Below are 10025 nucleotides of genomic sequence, written 5' to 3' on the forward strand. Positions count from 1 at the left end.
CTCTGAAGTCATTCCCACAGCTAGCGAGGTGTTAAAACTGCATACATGAGCACGGATGACATTGTGTGAACGTCACACGGGTTCCCTGTGGACCTGAACTGAAAATCCGTGATTTTACCTGTCTCCGGTCTGATAACAGGCTGCTCTTTGTTCCAGTGACCCATGATACCTCTGACCTGAATTCAGAGGAAAATCAGCACACAGCAAAGAGCTCCATCTTTCTGAGTGTGTCTGGGCGGCGGTACTCTCCAGTGTGCTTTTATTTCCACAGCCAGTGGATGTAAGAGAAATAAATTGTTCCTCTTTGGGATTTTTTTTTCCTCTCTCTCTCTCTCTCTTCGGTTAAATAAAGCTGAGATCACCGAAGAAAAAAAAAAAATCTAACTTTTTTCTTCTTTTTTGTTTTCTCTCTGGCTCATGTAACAGACCTGTCTTTCGTCTATCCTGTCGTTCCCATTTTTAATAACGAGAAACAAGAGACGGAGAGGTCTTGAGTTTGACTCTCCCTCCCTCTGCATGTCCCGGCTTAACTTTCTTGCAGCATTTCGTCTGTTTGTGCAGCGAACCTTTACCCCTGAGGCCCTGGAGCTTGTCCTCTCCTCTGTTTCCCTTCCTTGGTCCTCAGCCCTTTTAATCATGGAGAGATGTTCTTTTCTTCTCTTGCGCCTTGGGCTGAGAGCAGCTTATAGCGCAGAATAAGCTTAAACTGTCTCTCACACACACTTTGTTTCCCTTCTCCCCCTTTTTTATCTTTAAAGCTACCATACCCAGGCTAAGCTGACAGGCCTGCTAAAAATGTTGGGCTTCATTGATTATTATCCCTTGATTATTTTTGTGTTGCTGACTCATTCCTCCGGTTCTGTTGCCCTCATGTGCCCCTGTAAACATTTGACCTGCATAGGAATGGAGAAATAATGATGAGTAACTGTTCCTGGAAGCACTTTTTTTTTTTTTTTTTTTTTTACTGCAAAGTGCTTTGGTGTGCATAAATCTCTCTTGCCCGCTTTTTTTTATTATTTTTTGTAAAGACAGACTTGCATTCATCTGTAGTTTCTACTTCTGTCGGTGCTTTGAGTGACCCCTGACCTCAGTATAGTACAAACCTAGCATCGGCTTTGTGTGCACATCTGAATGGCCATTCATTAGGGCTGCTTTTAGGCAGAGAGCAGACCAGGCCAGCAACCTCCCCAGCCTCCCTCCACCCCCGTTTTCTCTCTCTGTTTTTTTCAGGGGTTTTTTTGGTGGATTGTGTCATTCCCCTCACATTCCTGCGCGCATTCAAGTGTGGAGAGGTTGTGTGTGAGAGAGATGGCTGAGATAGGTGGGGGTAAACCGGAGGGACAGGTACACGAGGGCGAGACGGTGGGGTGGATGGAAGGAAGATGAGTTGAAATGGTTTCACTGTCTGCAGCGGTAAGCAGCAGGGAAGCAAACACATTGCATTGCAGGATTGTTAATACCTCTGCAACTTTCCACATTTTATTATGAACAGTGATAAACTTCAATGTGATTTACTGGGATTTTTGCTCGGGGGATATGCGATGGCAGAAAGATGCTTTGTCTTCAAAATGTTTTAGAAATAAATATCTGAAAGGGCATGCCTGCTTATGTCTTTAGCATCCTGATTTAGTACTTTGTAGGTACAGCTGAAGGTCTCTGCTCCAGGCTTTTCCACAACTTTCTCCTTGAAAGTTTTGGAAACGTTTCTTTCTGTGTCTGTTTCTCTATCTTGGTTTTCACGATGCTATTTGTTCACCAGTGTTCAAATTTCCGAGATTAAATTAAACACTGGTGTACTCTGCGTATTTGCTAGATGACCTGTGCAGGTTCTTGGTTGGATGTTATTTTGTACACGGCTTCATCCAATTTTAACTCTGCCCCAGCTGAAGAAAAAGGATTCCCACAGCATGACACAGCCACTCCCATGTCTCTACACGAAGAGAGGCACTAGAAGATATCAATCATTGATTCTTCCTTCCACTTCAGTTATGCACTACTTTGTGTTGGTCTGATACATAACATGACAAGTAGATATATAGACAAAATAGGGAAATTTTCAAGGTGTATTAATACTTTTGTAAGGCTCTGCATGAGTATTTAAAGATCTCCTCTGTTAGCGTTTTACTTCTTTAACATTACGAGTATTTTAACCAGCTGACCTGAATTTTTAGCATTTTTGTTCATTTTGTATCCCCGTAGAAATCACTACTTCCCATTCTTCACAGTTAAGCCCAAACATTCAGGAACTTTGACTTTCCTCTTTGGTCAAACAGTTTGTCATCTAAATTAGTTTCAAGCAAACCCCCGTCTCCACTTTGGCCAAAAAAAAAAAAAAAAAAGCATTTCTGACGAAATGCTTGCCGTCACTTCCAACCTCTGATTAATTTCGTCTTCCACCAGTCTCTCTCTCTCTTTTTATATGATTGCCAGGATTGCTTTGATTCTCCCAGCTGCAGCAAGCCTGAAGATGAAAATTTAGTTTTTAGATTCCTGCGTCGCTTTGACTCCTCCAGATTTTTTTCCCAGAGATGACTCACAGACAGTTTCATCAGAACGGCCCGGTATTTCCGAGCAAATCCACCAAACAGCCTCGCTAAGATTATTTTTCACTTGTGTACGCAGCGTGATTGTGCTGAAAGATGGAAGGCACACTGCTCAGCAGAGCGCTCCCGCTCTGTTTCATATTAAATCCCATCGCTGAGAAAGTTGCACTCCTAGCTGCTCCCGCCGCAAGAATGTTGACTTTGCAGGAGGTTGTGCCAGGCCAAAGTTGTAAATATGAATTGTTTCACAGCTGACCCACCTGGTCAAATAGAAGTGTTAGGACTTTAATCTTCCTTTCAGGCTGCAATACACTTAAATGTGGAAATAGTCTGGAGTTTTTCATCATGGACCCAGTCCACTTAATCAGCGTCAACAAAGCCCGGCTGTCCAAGCGCCTAACACTGCTGTATTCAAATACTCCAGTCTGTCACCCTCTCTATCTGTCTATTGAAGCTCAGTTAATTAAAAAGTTTTAAATGGTGTCTTATATATGGGAGCCATAAAGAAAAAAGTTTCGTAGCTAATTCCCACAGTAAAAACTCCCTGATCCTTGCCAGTAAATACAACTTCAGCGGAAGAGCAACATGTGACAATATGTTGTCTTTTTTAAAAAAAAAAAAAGACTAAAATAAAGTGTAGCAAGGCTGTGTGAAAAGACCGAGCTCGCCACATGATGCTATGAAACGACCACATGATTGTGGGGGGATTTTGGCCCACTCTTCTTTTTCGACTTCACTCGTGTCCTGTTTGGGGTTTTTTTGCCTTCCCACCACAAACTGGTAGGAGGTCTGGACTTAGACTGGGGCCAGAGCTACACTTTGACCCCGTTCTGTTTCGGTGATTTCAGCTTTTACACACATGGCCTCACATTTGACTTGAGAATACTTCTTTACACAGAGGAGTTTCTGGTCCACTCAAAATGGCTGCGAGATAGGCTGCAGAGCGAGCTCACGTCACCAGCCAGAGCGCTTTATAGCTGGAGTGAAGTCTTTGTGCTGAGAGAGGAATGTCAGAAGTTTGAATAAACCGTGAATACGGCACCTTTATACAATTTAGGAAAGCTTGGCTGATGATGTCATGGCTTTGTAAGCTTCAAAACATCTGAATTTATTGGAGTCCCACCTGTGGAAGTATTTTAGGGAAGCCCTTAAAAAACATTACTTCCTTATGTGGCATTAATGAAAAAGCAAAAGAAATCAAGATGTCAAGAAAATGTGGATCTTCTGGTTCATCCTTTGGTTTAATTTCATCATGGGAGCTTCCAGTCATCGTAACATCTAGTGGGAAGACAGAATCTGCTTCTCAAAGATGAACTCGTACAACTTGGGACTGAAATGCCACTCTGAGAGGAAGAAGCCATAACTCAAACAGCCACATGACAAGCCAGGAAATTGTTCTTTTATTAAAAAGTCTTCTGGGTTGGTTAAACTGTTTAGCCGTGATGGCCGTTGTTACATTTAGAGGAGTATGGAAGAAGCTTTTGAAGCAGCTTACAGTCAAACTGTAAGCTGTGATGCACAGAGATGGCAGCAGCATGATGTGGGGGTGTTTAGCTTCAGGAGCATCTGGTGCTCTTTGCAAAGCAGACATCAAGTTTTTCTTTGGACTGCTGAATTTAAAGAACAAAAAATGGTCTTTCTTATCACTCTGGCATGTAGCAGGTAGAAATGATCTTGGTAAGCCTAATTGACCTAAAACATAAAAAATCTGGTTTAATTTCAACTTGAGAGAGAAAAAATGAGGTTGTGTGTCTTTTTATGCAGGATATAAATGTTGGGTTTCAGATGTACTTTCTGTTAAGTTGCTGGTTATTTTACTATTTTCAGCCTCTATAGTCTCACTTGTTTCATTCCTCACTTTTCAAAAATATATAGAGAAACGATCTATAAGAAAAAAACTTTCTGTACCAAACTGCAAGCAGTCATCTTGGGAACATTTCAAACATGTAAGCTGTTCAGTTATCATCTACTCATCCACTACTGTAAGAAAACATGGTTGCATGGATCTTATAATTTATTTCTACCAGCCAGAGGTTCACCATGGTTATTTTAGTTTGATGAATGGTGATAATCTGTCGCTCAAACTGGGATCAGAACCACAATCAAATGAAAAAGGTTTAATGTGAAATGTTTAAGAGAAAGTAGACAACTTATTAATTCATTTAAAATGATGATTATTATAAGTCATTTTACCCCATATTTCATTAAAATATGTAGTGTAAGTACATAGTACGAGATAAGAGAAACAAATTTATAAGCAGTGGGTAAATGGGGACGTGTGTAGGCAGACTGCCAAATTGACTCTTAGCTGCAGTGTTTGGGTTTTTAGCGAAGCTGTGTTGCTATTATAAACCTTTCTAAAATGTTTCAAATTTAGTCTACTCCATCCAAATGACTTTATTCCAAAAGTCTTTGCTCAGTTTACACAGATTTCTAAGTGGAAATTGAGTCCTTTTTAGTTGTGTTAACTTAACTTCAACAGTAATCGCGCTCATTGAAGTCTGCAAGGTTTTGGAAATAGTTTTTGTTGTTTGTTTCTTGTTCTGCTTCTTTGGAAATAGCCCATTAGTGCTTTTGGTAGTTGCAGTTTTTCTAGAATCACGGCAACGAAGCAACAAACAAGACAATGCCACTCCTGTTGAGGGTGGTTACCCTTGATAATGGTTTGCTCATCTAAAGCATTTAATGATCAGCAGCTGCAGGGCATCGTCTGTTTGATTTTAAAGCAGCAGATTTGGATTTAATGACTCGGTTTAATGTGTTGTAATCCCACGTATTGTTGTTCATTAGAGGCTGACTCTATGCCATACCTGGTGTTACTATAGATTAAAAAAAAAAAAAACATGCTGTAAAGATTAAAGTTACTCAAATATAAGAAGCAAGAAGCTTTTCTTACTTTTTCCTGCGAACTAGAAAATTATGAAATTCAATATATGCCTTAGACATGGGCCAGAGGACTGCTTTGCATTAAAACCAGGTACATCTTAGTATATAAGAAAAAACCTTTGCAAGGACTCGGGAGCACATACATTATGTAGATCAGTCTGAGTGAACACAGTTTGTCCAAAAATAAAAAGTTAAAGCTCAGAACCACAAAAGGATCCAGGAAGGCCTCCGTCCTCTACGGAGCTGACCTCGTTTTGAAGCTGATTTATGGTTGCATTAGTGGTGTGGGTAATTTCCACATCTATATGGAGCCTCCATTAATACTGAAGGATACATTCAGGATGAACTGGCCCGCTATGCAGTCCAGACCTGTCACCCTTGCCTCATTTTTTAGCAGCAACGTCACCTAAAAGCGAACCCCCCGTGTTGTTAATGAGGTGGAATTTCACGTAACACAAAACAGAAAACTATTTCCGTTATGATGATACATGAGGTTTTTCCCCGAGTTCCTGAAAACGGGGGAAAATTAAGTGGTAAACATGACTTTATGTTAACTGTCTCATGTTAATATGCCGTCAGGGTAACATTTTTTTAGCCGAGTCTCTGCGTGATTCAGGGCGTTGATGCTTTGTGTGTTTGTTTCCACTTTATTTACTATTCACAGCAACCCATTCTCTCCATTTTTCCTAATTATTGCAAAAGTAAAATAGTTTATTGGTAAACAAAACCAAAAACCAACAATTATATGTATGTCAGCCGTTATTTGCCATTTGCACAATTTCCCATTTTATTGCATTATAACAGTAACATCGTGGCATTTCATCATAAATGTGAAATGGACAGAAAATGAAACGTAGCTGTTTGATGAAAATCTGAAAAGTGTGGCATGTATCAGTAGAGCCGCCTTTCACTTCAGTTACAGCTGCAGGTCTTTTCTCAAATCTAGATTTCAAAATCTACTCATCACTTTGTTTTTTTTTTGGCTCGTCCTTTACCATAAAATACCTGAAATGCAGTAAAGTTCGAAGGTGAAACTCTACCTGAGCCTTCTGTAGTCTTTCACAGTTTGTCTTCCAGGATTGTCTCGTACTTAGAGCTATTCATATTTCCATCAATTTTGACTAGTTTCCTTGGTTCTGCTGGATGAAAAACATGATTTTATTTGGTCTCAAGAAACTTCTCTTAATTATGCGTTTGGCAAAAAAAACAAAACCTTATCTGCTTCTATTAAATGCACTGAATTTTGAGGGGGTATCAGAGAAAGGGGAGTTCAGCAGAAACGAGACTCTTTTCATATTTGACTTGTAAATACTTTTGAAAAGCACCTTTACTGTATTTACTGTAAACAAATTGCACTGACATTGTTTTGGTTGCAATGTGATAAAAGTTTTTAAAAAATTTTTTTTTATATAATTCTTTTGCCAGGCCGTCATCAGACTTCTCTGAAAGGATCAGATGTTTGATGGATATGTCACAGTGAGAACCTGAGAATCTGAATGTGGACATTAACACCTTCAGGACGTGCAAATGGCCCGTCTGAAGGTGCCGACAGGTTCTTGTTCTGTCTTAGCTTTCAGCAGCCATCCATCTTGCCTGTGGCACTCTTTTGTTTTCCCCTCTGCAAAGCCGTGCTCCCAGCCTCGCGTCGAGAAATGAAAGAAGAGTAATCTTCCCTCTTTATATCCTTTCCATGTGAATTACCCCATATTCTGAAACTTTATCCGCATGCATCAAAGGCCGCTACGCTGGCAGGGAATTAAAAGTAGGGAGAAACTATCAGATTGCTCTAAAAGAGGGAGGCGGTGAGGCATCGTGTGGGGAAGAAGGATTTGTGTGTGAAGGGGAGGAAGGTTCACACAAAGGCCATGATCAGAAGTGGCAAGCGTCTCATGTCTGAGATGTTTCTGATCAGTGTGATTGATCGCCTGTGTGAACTTGTCGAGGCAAGCTGAGATGGATGGGTTTATTCCTCCAGTGTTGTGCTCAACCTCTTAGAGAAGGCCTCACCTTTTAACTCAACTCCTCCACACTGCCGAGCTGCACCAGAATAAATCTTTACTGTCAGGGTTGGGGGGTGGGATGGAAATGCGTGTCCACCAAAAGCCACCTCGTCGTTAGGGAAGCAGCCTCTTTCATGCTGACCACCAGGGTTTGATCTCAAGTTTGTTGAACTTTCAGAAATTTAGAGAAACTGCTAAACAACATCAAAGGCGTGTTTTTCCCCCCCCGTTGTATTTCAATAAAATCCATCATTTTTTTCCCCTGCCTCTTTGCTGTGTTTTCCATGATTACAGTGCTTCATATTTGTATTGTGGTCGTCGTTATTTACCTTGACTGGATGCCTCTGCTTTTCTTTACATGGTAATTACAGTTTTGGCAACCGGTCGCACTAATGTGCTGTTTTCATAGAAGTTTACAGGCCTAAAATCCAAATAAACACTCTCCACATGTGGGCCCCACTGTGCAGAGGACATATTTTGCACTTAAATGAAAAGTTGGATAAATGCATCTCCCCACACAGCAGGGCAAGAGATTAAAGAGCATCTACCCCCTCCATCACCATCTCCACCTTCTTTATATTTTCCCCTCATGTGGCCCTGCACACGACGTTTCAGCCAGTTTTTGGAGCGACAGTCCATCAGAGCTCTTGTTTATACTGTAAAAACATGACCGCTCACGTTTAGAGCTGACCCTGCGAACAGGCGTGTTTTAAAACGCTCACATTCTGGAAATCTGCAGGGCATGAAGGCTTGTTTCTGAATGCATGTGCCTGTGTTTGTGGGCGTGTGTGTGTGTGTGTGTGTCATGTTTAAGTGATTGTTGCCCACTTGGAAATTTGAGGAAGGGAGCATATGGTTATGATTTAACAGCATCTGGACACAATACAACAAGCTTAAAAACAGCACAAAGTGTGTGAGTCGGTGAATGCAGCTCCGTGATCAGAGATATAAATAAATATAATGTTGAATATGCACCACAATATGTGACTGTGTACCTGGATACAACAACACTGACCAGCAGGCACAGTAAAGTTCGTGTATTTTACACCCTGAACAGAAGAATTTACACAAACACAAACCCGCAGAGGCACAAAACTCACTCCACTGGGTTAAGAGCTCCCTCTAGCGGTCAGAAAGCGCCCCGTCCGTCAGAAAACACTCGTGTATTTTGACAGCAGCCTTTAGGTATGGTAAAGTTGAGGGGGAAGCAGAACGCATTAAGCACATCTTCTCATATTTTTGCCGCTACCGAGACTGAAAAGGAAAAAAAAAATCAGCAGTTCCTAGAATTGATACCGTTTTGTGATCCAATATCGGCCCGAATAACAATCAGGAAATCTCTCTCTGCAGCAACCAGCTTGATTCACGCCCACAAAAATCAGCTCGTTTTGGTGGCTGAGTGTGTTTCTCCAGCACAGCCTGTTCACACTGAGCTCTCCAAAAACTACCGTGTGCAGCCTGCGCCACAGTCTGGGCGGACAGACAGCGAGACACGGCGGTGCGCAGCTCTCATCTGTAAACAGGTCAAACACATTGCAGATATCTATCCGTCCATTCTGCCGGCATGACCGACGCGAAGCTGGTTTGTTCCACAATTTCAGGCTGACGCGTTTAACATTTTAATTTCTATGTGTATTTTTCAATTCCAAGCAGGAATTTGTGTTTAATGCTCGGATTTCTCACCGCATGCTAACTTTGGATCTTATTTCCCCCCCCCCCCCCCCCCAGTTGTTCTTTTTCTTGGCGCCTCCTTGTGGTCAGACTGTGGCACCGACAGTGAAATAAATAAACACACCTGAAAAAGTTGGAACAGCGTCACTGCATCTAAATCTTAAAAAACGAGCAATGTGTCGTCCAGGAGAAAACATGGACGCAGCAAAATAAGAATTATTATTAGTGCCATACTCTTTTAATAAATTATAGATTGAACAGAATTGCTAAAAACTTGGGATGTTGTTGTAGAACCTAGCTGAGCTCTGAGAGAAAATAGTTACAAAGAATTATATTTAGAGATTTTTGCTTTTTATAAAAAAGATTTTTTATTTTTAAGTGAACGCTATGTCTCCTTTTGTAGCCACTGCACGATTATGCACTTTGAGTTGTTTTGTCACATTAAATCCCAATGAAATACATTGAATTATGATTTTGCAATGTGACCAAATGTAGAAAATTCGAGAGGCTTCACTGCTTTTCACAGAGCTGCATGTAAAAATGATATGTGCATATCGGTTTGGCACTAAACAGTGAAAATCGACTCCTTCCCTATGAAAACAAAACAAAAATGCAGCAATAATGCAGCCTTCACAGATGTGCGGAGGCGCTCCTGTCATTTGCACTAATACCCCCTCTGTCAGAGGTGCTGAGGGTTTATGGGTAACGAGCCAGATGGCCCCTCTGTCCTTCACTGCACAAGACACAGGAAATTACATTTTTGATTTGTCAAACTTAAGCTGAGCTGTTTTGTTTTTCCACAGGTCCATCTTTGAGCTGTGGCTCAATGAAGCAGAACTCAATGTTTTTCCTCTACAAATATTCCATTATCTTTGGATGGTGAAGTTTGAAGTTGGAAATAGACACAACCATCTAATTTCATTTT

Source organism: Xiphophorus hellerii, chromosome 11, assembly GCF_003331165.1.
Source record: "Xiphophorus hellerii strain 12219 chromosome 11, Xiphophorus_hellerii-4.1, whole genome shotgun sequence".
In the NCBI taxonomy this organism is placed as follows: domain Eukaryota; kingdom Metazoa; phylum Chordata; class Actinopteri; order Cyprinodontiformes; family Poeciliidae; genus Xiphophorus; species Xiphophorus hellerii.